Raw genomic sequence first — 15,804 nt, 5'->3', positions numbered from 1 at the left:
TTTCAACTTCCACTTTTTTCTCCTATTTCATCACCACTTAGGAAATGCAGCCACAAAGCCAAATTCTGACCTATTGTGAGAACAAATTGGGAGACATATTTAAACTATGACTGGTTAACTCAGTTGTCATTGGGTTGATCTCCATATGGACCACTTTTCATTGCTCTGCTCCATACTCAAGTTTGACTCCTTAATCTTGATAAAGGTGTGTTGAAGGTATGACCATTGGTCACTAAAAGAACCTCAGGCAGGTAAAAAAAAAATCTTAAACTATTGGAAAAAGGAATCAATGTTCTTTGAAAAAAATAAACTTTTGCCATTACCTTAAATTTACCTTGCAGCTATCTTGTATGAAAATTAACTCCCTCATTAGAATGTAAATTCCTTGAGGGTAGGAACCATGTTTTTGCCTCTGGCACAGTGCCTGGAAAATAGTTGATGTTTAATATATATTTGTTGACTCACTGTTTATTGACTTGACTCACTGTTCAATGAGTAAAACAATGTTATGTTGAATTCAAAGTGGATTGTTATTTATAAGAATTAATGTACATATAAAAATATAAGATGAATATTTCTTGAAATTTTATTGAGTTTTTTTGCATCCCATATGCTAACAAGGGGAAAGGAAACTGAAAAGTGACAGGTTTCCTCTCCCACCACTGCTCAAACAGAATAGAATGCTTCAGAAATCAGTTTCTCAGAGTAACTGTTCAATTTCTGTAATACATGTTTTTACGAAATGATGTTAGTCCAGATACACTGTAGGAAAAGAGTTTTACTATAAATTCATAATCCTATGGGCTAGAGTACTGGAAATCCATCTTATTGCTCTTCAGTGGGATGTTCATCTGATCCTCTTAGATTGTCTTTGAAAAACTTTTGCCAGACAACTGGAGTTGTCAAACATGTCCATTTAGTTTTCCAAAGTCATTCACAAGTGATCAATTTCAGTGTGTAGTTACCAACATGGGCAAGTCTGTACAGGGCAAATAAAACAGCTATTTCATCTATATCCAAATAAATACAGTTATTAGTAACTTGAGAACATATGGGCTTCAACTTGAAAGAACTCAGTCAAGTGTGCTATAATGAAAAGAACATTGGATGTGAAGTCAGAAGACCTGATTTCCAGCCCAAGCTCATCCACTTCCTAGTCACATGACCTTGGGCAAGGCATCCTCTCTGAGTATGAGCTTCCTCATCTGTGAAATAGAAAGAAACATATTATCTACTTTAGGGGTAATCATAAAGATCAAAGAGCTGGTGAGTTTCAGATCTCCTGAAAAGTATCAGATGTCATACCATTCAACAATCCTTTATCAAGCATCTACTATGGGGACTAGATGTGGATACAAAAGCAGAAACAAAAACAAGTCCTGTTCTCAACAGGCTGACATTCAACATTACTGTCTGATGTAACAACCCTCTATCCCAGAGAATAAAGAGCATCCTTTAGACCCTAATGGGCCCCATCTTTGGACTCAGCACCTAGTTCAGTCCTGTGGTTGCCTGGACCCAAAGGGAGTGGTGGAGATTTTTCTTGTTGCCTCTAGTTCATTACATTCCTACCCAGAACTCCAGGCAAAGTTTCTTAAAGCTTAGGTTTGGCTCATGGCTATCATATCCCCCAAAGGGATTAATAAACTTCCTTCAAATAATAATTAGTAATAGTAGCTAGAATTTATATGGCATTTTAAGATTTGGGGGGAAAAAACACTTTATGTATGTCATCTCATTTGATCCTCTATGAGATAGATACCACTGTTATTCCCATTTTACAGATGAGGAAACTAAGGTAGAAAGTGGTTAAGTAACTTGCTCAGGGTTACAACAGCTAGTAAGTATCTGAGACAGAATTCAAACTCTGGTATTCCTGAGTCCAAGCCCAGTGCTCTATCCACTATGCCCCCTAGCTGCCTAGAAAGGTACTCAATGTACAAAGTAGATCAGGTATCAGAGAGCTATTTATTTCAAAACTCCACCACAAAAGAAACGCTGAAAATACAAGATTCATATGCATGCATTGACAAACACTCAAAGCAGGAAAGAATAACCCACAACTTCTATTATACTTAAAACACTATAATGTGGCGCTGCTGAAGAAGAATTTACCTTCATCTCACCTTTGTACTGTCTAAGTAACTCATCCAAGGTACCTATCTTCTCCAAGCCATGGACATGTCATTGAATCACTCTGAGAAGTTCCTTTCAGAATGCAGAGGGAAGAAATAGTCATGATGCTAGAGAAAAGTTCCCAGCTAATGGCTTTGGGCAAAAGAATGGGTAGTGAAGAAAACGGTGACAGTGATAATGGTCATAATATTCAAGTTACCAAATGCAGAAGAGAAGAATAATCTACTAGTGGGCAGGAGGTAGAATGGGATTATAAAAAGGCAAAACAGAACTATTTGATGGGAGTGGGAGACAAGGAGGAGATATTAGCTGGGAAATAAATGTTGGCTTTTTTTTTTAACCTGCTCTCCATTCCCTCTCTCCAGTATTCTTTTTTTATTCTTTGCCTCTTTTTCCCTCTCAAACTCTACCTTTCCCTATTTCTTTCCCCTTTCCTTCATCTCTTTTTGTTCTCCCTCCCATTATTTTAAATCTCTTCCTCTCTCTTTCCTCTTACCACTTTTCCCCTTAATGACCAATAATATGGAACAAAAGAATTGGTTTTATTATTTCTTGTATTTGTCAAATAAAGCTTTATATTCCCTTTTGATGATAAAACTTTTTTAAATTATTTTTACTTATTTCATTAATATTTCTTATTTGCATGTAAAAAATTTCTTTTTTTGTTTGTTTGTTTGTTTTGGCAAGGCAATTGGGGTTAAGTAACTTGCCCAGGGTCACACAGCTAATGAGTATTATGTGTCTGAGGTCAGATTTGAATTCAGGTCCTCCTGACTCCAGGGCCACTCCAAGCTTCCCCCATGTAAAAAAATTTTAACAATCTTTTTTTTTTAATTCTGAGTTCCAAATTCTCTGCCTCTTTCCTATCCCTCCTCCCTTCTTGAGGAGACAAGCAACTTGATAGATGATAAAGCTTTATTCAATTTATACAAGAAATAATAAAAGCAATTCTTTAGTTCCATATAATCAGATGCAAATGAGTTGAACATTTAGTTTCTCTCTCTCAAGAAGAAGCACTTTAATACAATGATAAGAACATTTGGTTTCTCCTCTGGAGCCTAGACTCAAATCCCAGTTTGGACACCTGATACCTATGTGACTTTAGTTAAGTCATGTCATATTTCTGGGCCTACATTTCCCCATCTGAAAAATGAGAGGGTTGGACTGCATCAGAAGCATCAAATGCATGGCCCAGGGTCCACATGGAGCCCACCTCGCTGCTGAGTACAGCCTGAACCAGATTAAAATACAATTGGGGAAATAGTTAACAAAATGAATAAAAATACAATAAAACATTGATAATACTGCATTTTAAAACTAAGTCAATATGGGACCCACAGAGATCCTTATGTATGGATTAGTGGTCCCAATTTCTATTTGAGTTGACCCTACAGGACTAGTTGACCTCTGAGGTCCCTTTTAGCTCTAAGGCTATAAGAATATAATTAGGTGACCTCTTAGATCCTTGGGCCTCTAAATCCTATGATTGCCACTATCAAAAAACCCTGAAGTAGATTGCACTTTACTTTTAAGTGTTACTCATTGAATTTTCCTCTTTGGATTCAAGAGCCTCAATAGAAAATAGATTCTCTATCCTGGCACAGAACATCACTTGTGGATTTCCCCCATTCCATTCCTTTTCATTCAGAAATAGTTATTAAGTGCCTACTGCATTCAGAATACAGTGCTAGGCACTCCTAACAAATACAGCATCAATATTGTCATGTATTTACTATAAATAATAAAAATGTGAATAGGAATCATTTGGCTATTCCTTTTTGCATCTCATATTAAAGTTATAGCTAATTTTATGCCTCTTCTAGAAGAGTATCTTTTCCTTTATGTTCCCCAAACATTTTTTAAGCAAACCCGAAATATCTTTGATTCTTGATTTCATCCAAAAGGTCAGGAAATAGCAAGTAAACAATCTCAACTAAAATTTCAAGCCTAGGAATGCCCTGCACCTCTGGCTACCTATAGCACTTTTATTGAAGGTAAGAAAGATTAAAATGGTCTGGCAACTCTTGACAGAATGCGGATGTTCATGCACATACACGTTTTTGTTTTCTTTTGTTTTAATAAATGAGTATTAGCCTCTGTGGTAAATGTGTACCATGACTCTTTGATGGACTTGTCTAACAAACCAGCCAAAGCTAATTAATGATCACTCTGAGTTTGTGGGAAGAACCTCAAAATATTTATTTTGGAATTCTTCAAAACCTATAAAATGAAAATTATGGGTATGTAGCATGGTTCACTGGAAAGGGTGCTGGACTTTCAGTCAAATGACCCAAGTTCAAATGCTAACTCTAGCACTATCTGTGTGAACTTGGACCGACTACTTTACCTTTACCACTTTATGTCTGATCTTCATTGTCTTCATCTAGAAAATGAGGTGTTCAGACTAGATAACCTTTAAGGTTTATTCCAGCTCTAAACTTATGAGCATATGATCCTACAAAAGCTATCCGGGGAAGTTGGCTGGGGATTAAAGCTAAAGTAAAATTCATGAAGTTTAAGATTTCTCTCACCCACTGATTTTGAAGAGTACAGACATAGCTATCAAAACATAGAGAGAGGATTTTCTTTTGAAAGAACACCCACAAATGACAAACCATTAAAATGGCCTAAGCATTTCAAATAATAGGACCTATTTTTGCCTAGCTAATGTTCTTAGTCATAGACTATATCCATCCTTACTTCAGGGATGTGTGATTTCATCACAATCTTTTCTGCAATATAGTGAATGAGTACTTTAAAAAGTTGCTTTGGGGTAAAAAATTCTTACTTCTAATTCTGTAGTGATGAACTTTACACAAAGGATATTCTTTCACCAGACCCATAACCAAAGCCTTTACAGCTTGATAATCAGTCAACAAGCATTTATTGAGCACTCACTATGTGCCTTAAAGAGCTTGTGCTCCACTGGCATAAGCTTTAGGAACATAGAATCATTTCTAAAGCATGAGAAGACATCAGACTAAGACTTTGGTGGAGTAAAAAAAAACCAACTAAATAATGAATAATTATAATCACTAGTTATACTTACATATAACTCAGATTAAACCCATAGGTGCAAGTAAATCACATTCATCTGAAAAAAGTCTACATGACTCCATATTCAACACTCTATCCTTTATAACATATTCACTAAGTTGCAAAATCTTACTTATTCCTCCAACAAAAGATCGTTCTCATTTGTTCCTTTCTCTCCAGACGTAATCTTAGTTCAATTGTGACCACTCTTGTGCATGGTTGCATGAGACTACTGACAGGTCATGAGAGTTAATGATGCTAAGTAACTAGACCAGTGATTTCAATGGAGTCAGTGGTTGTGTTGAAAAAGACCAATTACTGAGTATTGAACTTGTTGTGAAGAAGGGAAAGTGAATTAGAAGTCTATATGAAAACAAGGATCCAGACAGGAATAAGTAAGATTTAAAGAAGGAAAGATGGCTTCTTCAAGATGGTAGGAAAAGGAAGGTGTGAAAGTGGCACGAGGAAGCAAGGCAGGCCTAATTCTTCCTCCTGACCTGTACGTCTGTGGCTGTGAGAGAAGGAGCAACCAGTATGAGAGAAGGTTCTGAGAGATGTGATGTCTTCAGGAGAAAGCTCAGTTTCAGGGAGAATCTGAAGATCAAAAAAGAACATGGGAGCAAAAGACCTAGGGTGAATGGGGATTTATTTTAAAATGAAGAAGGGTTCCAGAGGGCAGCAGAAATTAGAAGGTCCTGGATAGGGAAGAGAATGGTAGGGAGAGGTAGTGGAGAAAAAGAGGCTTTGAAAGCACAGAGGAGGCAAGCTGGCCCAACCGAGACAGGCTTATCTGATATTGTCATAGGGGTCAAAGGGTGGTCTACCCCATATGGGGTCATGACCCATAGTTTAAGAAGTGCTGGATACTACCCCATACTCCATTGACCTCTACCATCAATAACCTTGATCCCTCCTTATTTTCTCCCAGAGTGTTCTTCCCTCCACCCAACCCCAACTCCCGCAGGGATATGAGCTGAAGAAAGCCCATAAGATATGAGAAACAAGCAATACCATCTATGGACCACATCAGGGAGCAAGATGCAGCTCTCTAGGATTAAGACCTGACTGCCACATCCTAGTTGCAACTCTAATCTATCCTAAAAACATGCTCAGGTCTCCTCTATGCTAGGAAAAAAAATCCTTTTATTCTGTCATCTCCTTCAGCTATCTCTCCTACACTTCACTGATAAGCTTCTAGAAAAATTGAGTCTATTCAGTACAATTTTTTTTCTCATTTTCAATCACTTCCTAACCCCTTGCCAACTGGCTTCCAGTTTCACTTCTCTCCTCAAGCTGATCTCTAAAAATTACCTCTTAATTCTTAAACAAAATGGACTTGCCCCAATTTCTCATGCTCTTAGACTTTCATGAAGTATTTGACACTAGTGACTACCTCTCCTCCTACATATTCTCTTTCTTTTGCTTCTATAGCATTGGTCTCTGCAAATTTCCTTCCTTCTTATCTGACCAGTCTTCCTTCTCTCACTCACTATTTTGAATGACCCTGTAAGACTATGTCCTCTCTTCTCTTCCCTCTCCAAAGTCTCTCCATTGTGACCTTGTCCACTCCTAAGGCAGATGACTCCCACATCTAAATGTCCCTGTAATTCCTGCCTCCCCAAATCTAAATGTCCATATAATCTCTCCTCTGGGCTCCAGTTCCGCATCTTTAATAACCTGCTGGACATCTCCACCCAGATTTTACAACAGCACTGATATTCAACACGTGCAAAATCGAAAGCTTCCTTCCATAAACTGAGCCTTCTTCTCAATTTTGCTGGGTCTGTTAATGATATTACCAACTTCCTAAGCATCTAGTCTCAAAAATGCTGTCATCTTTGACTCTTCCTTCTCCCTCAGGATTTACCTTCAATCAGTTGCCAAGTTAACTCAATTGTAATATCTCTCCTATATGAAACCTCTTCTGTACTCAAGCTACCATCATTGCTCTAGTTTGAACATAGTTGCATGAATTCCAACTGCATCTCTGATCATTTGGTCTTCCCTTCTGAGTACTACATTTTAGGAAGGGTATTGAAAATCTAGAAAATATCCAGAAGAAAATCAGGATGGTGAATGGTTCATGCCATATAAAGATAATCTGAAAAAAAAGTGATGGTGTTAGGCCCAGAAATGAGAACACTCAGAGGAGACATGAAGTTGTCTTAAGGTATTTGAAGGACTGCCACCTAAAAGAGATATTAGACCTGACCTGCTTGACTCCAAAAGACAAACCTAGAATAGGGAAATAACAGGGAAGTAAACTTGAGCTTAATATAAGGCCAAACTTCCTAACAATCAGAGTTATCAAAAAATGGAATGGGCTGCCAGAAGCAGTGAGTACCCATCAACCAAGGTCCTTATGTCCAAAGAATACTTTTTATGTATAAAGTGGACTAGATGGCTTCTGTTGTACATTCTAACTTTGAAATTTTATATGTAACTTATTCTTCCTGCAAGGCTCAGGCCAGACGCCACCTTTTCTATGATCTTGCCTAATCCCCAGCTGAGACTGATTCCCACCTCCTCAAATTGTCCTAGAGTACTTGGTCTGAATTTTTCCTTTTACGTTCCTATCACATTCTACCATATTGGAGTGCTATTATACTCCATCCCCAATTGGATTATAAACTTCCTGTCATTAGGAACTGTTATTTTTCATCACTTTGTCTCCAGCACCTAGCACAATGCTTTGCATATGGTAGGCACTTAATAAATGTTTCTTGAATTTTAAATTTCTAATTCAGAAACCCCTTACAGATTTGTGTTGGAAGAAGGGCCTATATCACTGAAATAAAACAGACTTGGAAGAGTAAGTATGGATGTTTGACAACCAGGATGAGAACTAAACAAAAAAGCAAAGCAGATGAAATCTGTTGCTCATGTCTACTCCTTCCACTCTCCTCTGCCTTTGACCTCCCCTGCCAGAAGATGCCTAGGACTGAAATGTTGATAGCAAACCAGGGTGCTCTGCTCCAGCCTGGCCTCACCAGGCAGTACACTGTCTTCCTAACCTGCCACCCCATCTACCCTCTTCAAAACTGACCTGTCCTTTCTCCTACTTCCTTAATCTCTACTTTCTTTTTTAACTTCTGTTTTATTTTACTGTTGTAGAGTCTGGCACATCGTAAGCACTTAATAATGCTTGTTACCTTCCTTCTTTCCTTTTCAATGACTGAACATCAATTTCCTCTTGCTCCTACTTCCTTACATTGAAAAGAAAAAGCAGGAGGAGGATAAAGAGGAGGAGGAAAAGGAGGAGGAGAAGGAGAAGGAGAAGAAGAAGAAGGACACAACCCTTGAAACAAATATACCTAAACAAGCAAAACAAATTCCATCATTGGCCATGACAAAAAAAAAAAGGAAGGTCCCTTTTTGCATCTTGAATACATCACCTCTCTGTCAAGAGGTGGGTAGGATGCTTCATCAACAGTCATCCAGAATTAACAGTTGGCCATTGCATTGATCAGCATAATTCCTACTTTCTCAAGGAACTAAAACAATGTTTGTCAATTGATTATTAACTAGATGTGTGGCTTAGACAAGTTACTTGTCTTCTCTAGGCCTCCATTTTCCTAACTATAAAATAAAAGAGGAATGAATAAAGGAAAATCTCTAAGGTACCTCCATATTCTGCTGTCCTGGAACTTTAAGTGTCAGTTAGCTAGCCTGATAAATTATTCTATCCTAAGGTATTAATAGGTGCTAATGGGTTCATGTATTATGCATCCCAGGCAACATATCTGTATTTTAACATAGTACTTCTGTGGACAATACCTCAACTCAAAGAAATGAGTAAGGATAGGAATTTCAAGTAGGTTAGATTATGTAGAGGGTACCCCTCAAAATATGTCATGATAATGGCTATTTATTCTTGTTCAGGTCAGCCCAGGACACAGCCATATGGCTGTACTGCTCCACCTTAGTTTCAGACTAGTAGACCTAATGAAAAATGTTTAACACAAGATAACTATGAGCAAATTTATTTTATTAATATCTGTCATGGTTCTAGAACTAAGCACTGAAGATATTAGTACCTTCCCCAAAGGCCCAGCCCAAATGCCACTTGATGCAGGAAATCTTCTCTGGTCCACCCCAGCTAAACCTAAGATAATCATTCCACCTAAACACTAGCATGGTGTAGAGGAAAGAGCATTGAATTTTGAATCAGAGAAACTAGATTCAAATCCTGTCTCTGCTACTTACTGCCTATGTGACCCTAGGCAAGCCACTTTACATCTGGAACTCTACTCATCTATACATGAGGGGGTTGAACCTAGTGATTTCTATGGTCCCTCCAAACTTTAAATCACATAATGTATAACACTTTGTATTTCTCATGCATTCATTACATTCTCTTCATATTACAATCATGTGGGGGTTTTTTTTGTTTCTTTCCCTCAGTCCTTATGTTAACCTAGGACCTTAGCTCCCTGTGTTAACATATGACCTTACACACAGCTTTGGTATTTTGAAAGGTCTGTGATTTCATTATTGGGAATACTCCTTCCACTTGCTCAAATCATAACCCCTCCAAGTCTTCATAGAATCTTTATGAATTACTGCGGCCAAAAAAAATCATTACCTGGTAGCCAACCTTCTGGAGATGAGACTTTCCAAATTTAGCTATGCTGTTCCTAAGGTGACAGACGTACAATATGTTGCTGGGGCATATTCAGAACCTTGGTAGAAACTGTCAGAGCTTGTGTTCATCTGGCACTGGCTTCAAGCACCTAGCTAGGGTCACCGCCACTATCAAGACATGGCATCAGACATTAGTGGACATCTCACATGTGCTAGGCTTTAAATAAACACTCCTTGAATTTGAATTTTGTAGAATTGGAGATTACAGAGCAACTGAGAGGTGCAAGGCAGAGAGCATTGGACACATATAGTCGGACACATGCCAGCTGCCTGACCCTGGACAAATCACCAAACCTCTCATTCTCAGTTTGCTTATGTGTAAAATGAAGATGGTAATTCTGTCATCTACCTTTAAGAGTTGCGCTTTTGCTGATCTTAAAGCACTATATAAATGTTAACTATCATTATTATTATTATTATTATTATTGTTATTACAGCTAGAATGGACTTCAGAAATCATTTAGACTTATTCCCTCAATTTACACATGAAGGCTACTGAGGCCGCTAGAGGAAAAGTAACTTACTCAAGGCCACAAAGTCAGGCCTTGAAACTCCAAATTCAGTAAGCTTTCCACCATGTCACACTGGCCCTAATTGGAAAGGAGGCTTTTCCAACCCATGTATACTAAGAGCTGACCTCAGGGCAACCCAAGGGAAATCACCATCCTTATGACTAAACTATACTATTTCTTTAAGGTACACTATTCTGACGGTCCCTGAAACATGGCAGCTCAGGTTACCAACCAATCTGCTAAGGCTCTTGGTTGGTCTCCATATATTCAATAGAAAAGATGGCAAGGCTAGAGAAGGATAGTTTGAGTTTATTATTTCCTTGACCAGTTGGTCATAAAAGAGTTTCCAATGCTAGTCAACTGACCTATTTACCCTCACATAGCCCAGGAAGCACGCAAAATCACAGGTCAAAGCCCAAGTGAGTAGCTAATTTGGCTAAAAAAGCCACATTGTTTTCTAATGCATTCCCCTATTGAAATAACTTGTCGCCATAAAAAATAAGTATCTACAGGACAGAAATCTTGAACAACAGTAATAGCAGCAAAATATTCTGCTTTTCTTTTTTACTAACTTGGTGTTAACTTAATGAAATGTGACATTGCTCTCAGTGCAATGCAATAAAAATGAAATGGTGCCCAATGTGCAAAGACACTGTGGAAATTTCAAATGACAATAGCAACAACAAAAATTGTATGTTTCTCTTTCCATTTCTTATGCCCTTTGAATTAACTTAAGAGTATGTGACTTTGCTATTCATGCATTGCAATGAAAATGAAATTGGTTGCCAATGTGCCTAGACGGAGACTTCAGAAACAACTAAAATGAAATTAGGTTTCTTTGCATCATGTAAAAGGTACATAACTTGGGCCCTAGTTTACCTTGCTCCTACATCAAAAGCTGTATAAAATGCAATCACCATCTGACTCACGGGAGTAGCATGTACAGAGTCAGAGTGTGAGAAGTGGAAGGGGCCTTCGAGATCATCTAATAAAATCCTCCCTCATTTGACAGGAGGTGAAACAGAGGCCCACAGAGGGGAAATGGTATATTTACAAACCATACTGCATGCTTTTTAAAATTACAGTTCTTTTCACATTTTAAACCTTAAAATCCATTTCAAAAACAGATTTTTTGCCATTAAATTCATATTGTGTTTTTCCATTCTTTTAAGTGGAATATATTTTTGGTAACATGTTTGTTTCTAATGTTACTCATATAAACAAAAGAATTCAGTCCTTTGGGGGATTAATAGACAGACATCTGCATACAACATTTCTCTCATTAGATATTATTATATTGATGTATTTTTCCAATTTTTAAATCTTTGCTACAAAATAAAACAAGCCCGTTTTTGCCCCCTCTCAAGTTACCTGTAATTTATTTTCCCAACAATATAAATCACCTAATGATCCTATTGCCTTCCAATTGCTAGAAGAAAATAGACCTAAGAAACAAAATCAGTATCTTCAAAATGAAGGTGGAAGTTATTGTTGAACTAGCACACCGGTTACTATTTATACCATGAACATGACTTCTCACCAGAAGATTAAAAATTGTACTGTTGAAAATTGCAGGTGAGATTGTCAATGGAAGCCTTTTTTGCAATCCTTTTCCTAAACTGAGTGCTAAATCAGATGAGTAGCCACTGGGAAAACAAACCATAAACTAATCAACCATTCTAAATAGTCAAGTTGCTTATTTAGAGAGCATATCACCATCCTGTCAGAAAGTCCTACCTCATTAGCTAATCATTACAAAATACAGCATGAAGTAAGGACTGTTGGCAATAAGAGCTTTCGATCACATTGTCACAATAAGAAAATTATCATTAAGGGTCATCTTCAAGCATGCAGGACAATAATATAATGAATCTTTTAATATGCATCAAGCATTTGCAAAGTGTATTTTGCCTGTGTTGACATTTTTATTCTCAACCAAGAGAGGTGTTTACTTAACAGATGGATTCCTACCTGACATGACATTGTTGGCTCATGAAAACAGTGTTTAAATGAACAAAGTGATAAATTATAATCATGTTTAATCTTTTGATCCCATGGTTAATTTAAACAGCCTTTTGATGTGCTAAGGGTCTGTAATGTAGATCCTGGAATCAGTTAAGTCAGAAAAGAACTAGATTGTCAACAGATGTGTCAATACATACAACCTGCTAATTAGTAAACTACTTTTAAGGTATTCTCAAGATCTGTTGCAATCTTCAGAAATTACATCCTCAGGAGAATTCAGATTTCTTATTGAATGTGCCAGTTGATTCATTACTTTATACTGTGGAAGCTAAAATTCATTCTGAATGTTGCTGATGGACATTGGTGGTTCATAAAAGTTAGACGAGGTGGGCATTCAGAAGATGAGCAGGGGGTCCGCCACTACATGGCTATGAGGTCTTGGCCAAGTCATTTTAACTCTCCCTACCTTTGTATCTTAATCTGTAAAATTAAGGGGCTTGGGTTAGAGGATCCCAAGGTCTTTTACAACTCTAACATTCTTTGAAGCTATACGGTACAGTTAATTGTTGGGCAGCAGACTGGTGTTGAATATTAACCTGAAGGTCTGGATAATATTCAATGAGAAACAAAATAAAAGAATCTCCCTCAACACACTCATTCTTGAAATGGGGAGAGTTTAATTTACCAAGTCAATCATGCAATATACATGAAATGTTGGGCATTCAGCCTGTTGTTGAGCATTAGCTAGAAAATATGTGTTTGTACAATTACATATACACATACATAGAATAGACTAAAAATTCATGTACTCACACACAATTTTATTTTGCCCAATAATTCCATTCATATAAAAGATTTAGGAGAGAATGAAAGAGCATTTCTCCATTTTAAAAATTCTTCAACAACCCAGCAATAGAATGAGTTTTAATCCAAAATTTACTTTCCTTGCAAGGGTGTCTTCTGTGGCTCACTGGAGTCTTTCTGTTTGGATATAAATTATTTGAAATCATAGCTACAGTGATTTAAATAATCTGCTAAAAAAAAAAGCTATTAAGTTTCCCTAATGCTAGCCATTTTTAAATGACTCTTGGCTTGATTCACAAACAATGCATGATCAGCACAGGATTCATGTGACCAATCAGTAAAAATGCAATTTTATTAAGAACCTCAGCTGTAAAAGAATATCAAGTTAAGTCAAATCCGTGTGTCTTGTAGCCTTTAAAATAATTTTTTTAATAGTCATGCCTCGGGGGTCAGCTTTTCATAGACTAAAATGGGCAAGGGCCTCAGCATTTCTACAGAAGATCAAGGAGCTAAAATATTATGGAGCTCATTCTGGTGATCCCACTACTGTTAATGCACATGCCTTTGACATTCAGTAATGAGTTAGTATTATCAAAATCCCTAATTCTATTAAAAATATTTATCTGAAAAAATTATGTGATCTAAAATAAATACAAAATCTTTTTTTAAAGGGAATTTACATATATGATTTGTGGGGCCCATAGTGCTGAATAGTAAATAAATCTTAGAATCTCTCTTCTTTATATGTGTTGCTATTGTAATTTGTTACATATAGGCTTATCTAGTGCATACATGTACATGTTGCTTCTAAGAGTTAGGGGAGAGTGTGGCATCATTAAATTACAAACACTGATGTCTGCAGAAGGAAACAAAATCAGGATGATAGATACAGAGCTAGAAGGAACTTTAGAAATTACTGAGGCCAGCCCTCTTGTTTTACAGAAGAAGAGACTGAGGCCAAGAGAGGCTAAGTGACTTACCCAGAGACATACATCCAGTAAGTGTTTGAGACAGGATTTGAACATGTCTTCCTGACTCCATAGTCCAGAGTTCTCTCAAAACTAGCATCAGATCATTACTGTCGATGCAAAACCTTTATTCATTTGAACAAAAAAGTCGTGGCTCCATATTTATGGGTATGCATAGTGCCAGTGTACCAGACCACCTGGTCCATGCTCCCCTTCACACCTATGATAATTAAAGAATCAGGAAGTGCATAGCTACAGCTCCTTTCAAACAGGATATTGCCCTGTTGCATTAGGGATCCGGGTTCAGTCAATATCTTCATGTAATGACAGATTAAATGAGACCCTCTATCTTGATTTTAGTTAACAAATTCTTATTCTTCATGAGAGAACTATAAGCAAACCCAATTCCTGAATGTATTAATTTTTTATCACTCCTGAAGACACCAGCTTCTGTTTGGACTTCAGCTTTAACATATCCTTCTCAGGCATCAGAGAATAGTTCTAAAATGTTTGATCTATTTTCAAGTGTTTGCTGAAAAATCAAATACTTGCAGTCCAGTCAAATCTTAATCATCCAGTCAGCCCTGGGGACAAATTGTGAAGTAGATGAAGCTTGTCTTTAGAGCTCTCCTATCTTCCCCCATCAATGCCCCTTTCCCCCTGGCACCCTAGACAAATACTCTTGTCCCAGGTGCAGATCCTGGTAGCTATTCTTCTTCATCTCTGCTAAACTGTTAACAGGTGACTGAAGCATTACTTAGGGTGGTGGGAGGGGATGCATTTAGTAGAGGACTCTTGCAGAGCAAAAGCTTTCAAGACTTAGAAAAATTAAAGTTATAATGGTAAACTGAGAGCCAGTGGAATTTGGCTAATATTTGGAGAAAGAAGGACCTGCCCAAAATACCCAAAATATCTAAATAGTCAAATGGAAACACTGGCACCGAAATCCGCAAATGGAGACTAGGAAGAATATTTGCATTTGGCTTTGGAATGCACTTCATACTTACATTTTGGTATGGATTTGTCTGGCAGCTGTGAATTCACGATGCTGTAAATGAAATAATGAAGCCATACTATGAAGGCCCACTTGGGAGGCTTGAGAAAGCTGTTGGGATTTCTTCTTCTATCCCTCTACTCATGTCCGCCCTGCTTAGTCAACAGAGGTTTGAGAGAAATGCAAGTGTTCAATCATAGTCCTTTGCCAATATGAGCTTAAAGATTTATCAGGTAAGTCACAAGAAAGCAGTACAGCATATGAGGCGAAGAGGTAGTGTAATATTATATACATATACATATATATGTAATATTTTTTTAAACCACCAACCTGGAGTCAGAGGAGTCTAGGTTCAATTCTCAGCTACTCCTCTGATGACCTGAATGACTCTGGGCAGGTCACTTAACTGAGTTCCAGTTCCTTCACCTATAAAATAGAGACGATAACACCTGCACCACCAATTTTGTGGGGTTGCTAGTGAAGTTTCAGTGATAGAGTGGATATAAAATTTATCTGTTGGGACTGTAAGATATTATATAAATAATAAATTTCCTAGTGAATTTCTAATACTTTTTTCTAATCATACTTAATTTAATAATGTGACAATCATGGATATGTTATCTAAAACCATAAGCATTATTTCTTTTTGTGGCATAAAGATGGGGGATTAGGTAGTTTTGTGTCAACACTCCTTATGTCTTCTGTAAAAATATTTTCAAGTGGTGATATTTAAACTTATGAGCAA

General features: G+C 37.3%; 1 long non-coding RNA gene across 1 annotated transcript; it reads right to left on the bottom strand.

The window, feature by feature from the left end:
- Positions 1-568: 568 nt before the first annotated feature.
- Positions 569-15,479, bottom strand: LOC144456668 (uncharacterized). The gene is made up of 3 exons (XR_013485682.1): positions 15,390-15,479; positions 15,073-15,211; positions 569-1,205 (listed from the first exon to the last, which is right to left on the bottom strand). It is a non-coding gene; the product is annotated as an uncharacterized LOC144456668 (long non-coding RNA).
- Positions 15,480-15,804: the final 325 nt, after the last annotated feature.

Source organism: Phascolarctos cinereus, unplaced genomic scaffold, assembly GCF_003287225.1.
Source record: "Phascolarctos cinereus isolate Bilbo 61053 unplaced genomic scaffold, phaCin_HiC Scaffold_4;HRSCAF=312, whole genome shotgun sequence".
NCBI lineage: Eukaryota > Metazoa > Chordata > Mammalia > Diprotodontia > Phascolarctidae > Phascolarctos > Phascolarctos cinereus.
The sequence above is the reverse complement of the archived record's forward strand: the minus strand, read 5'-3'. Positions and strand labels throughout refer to the sequence as shown.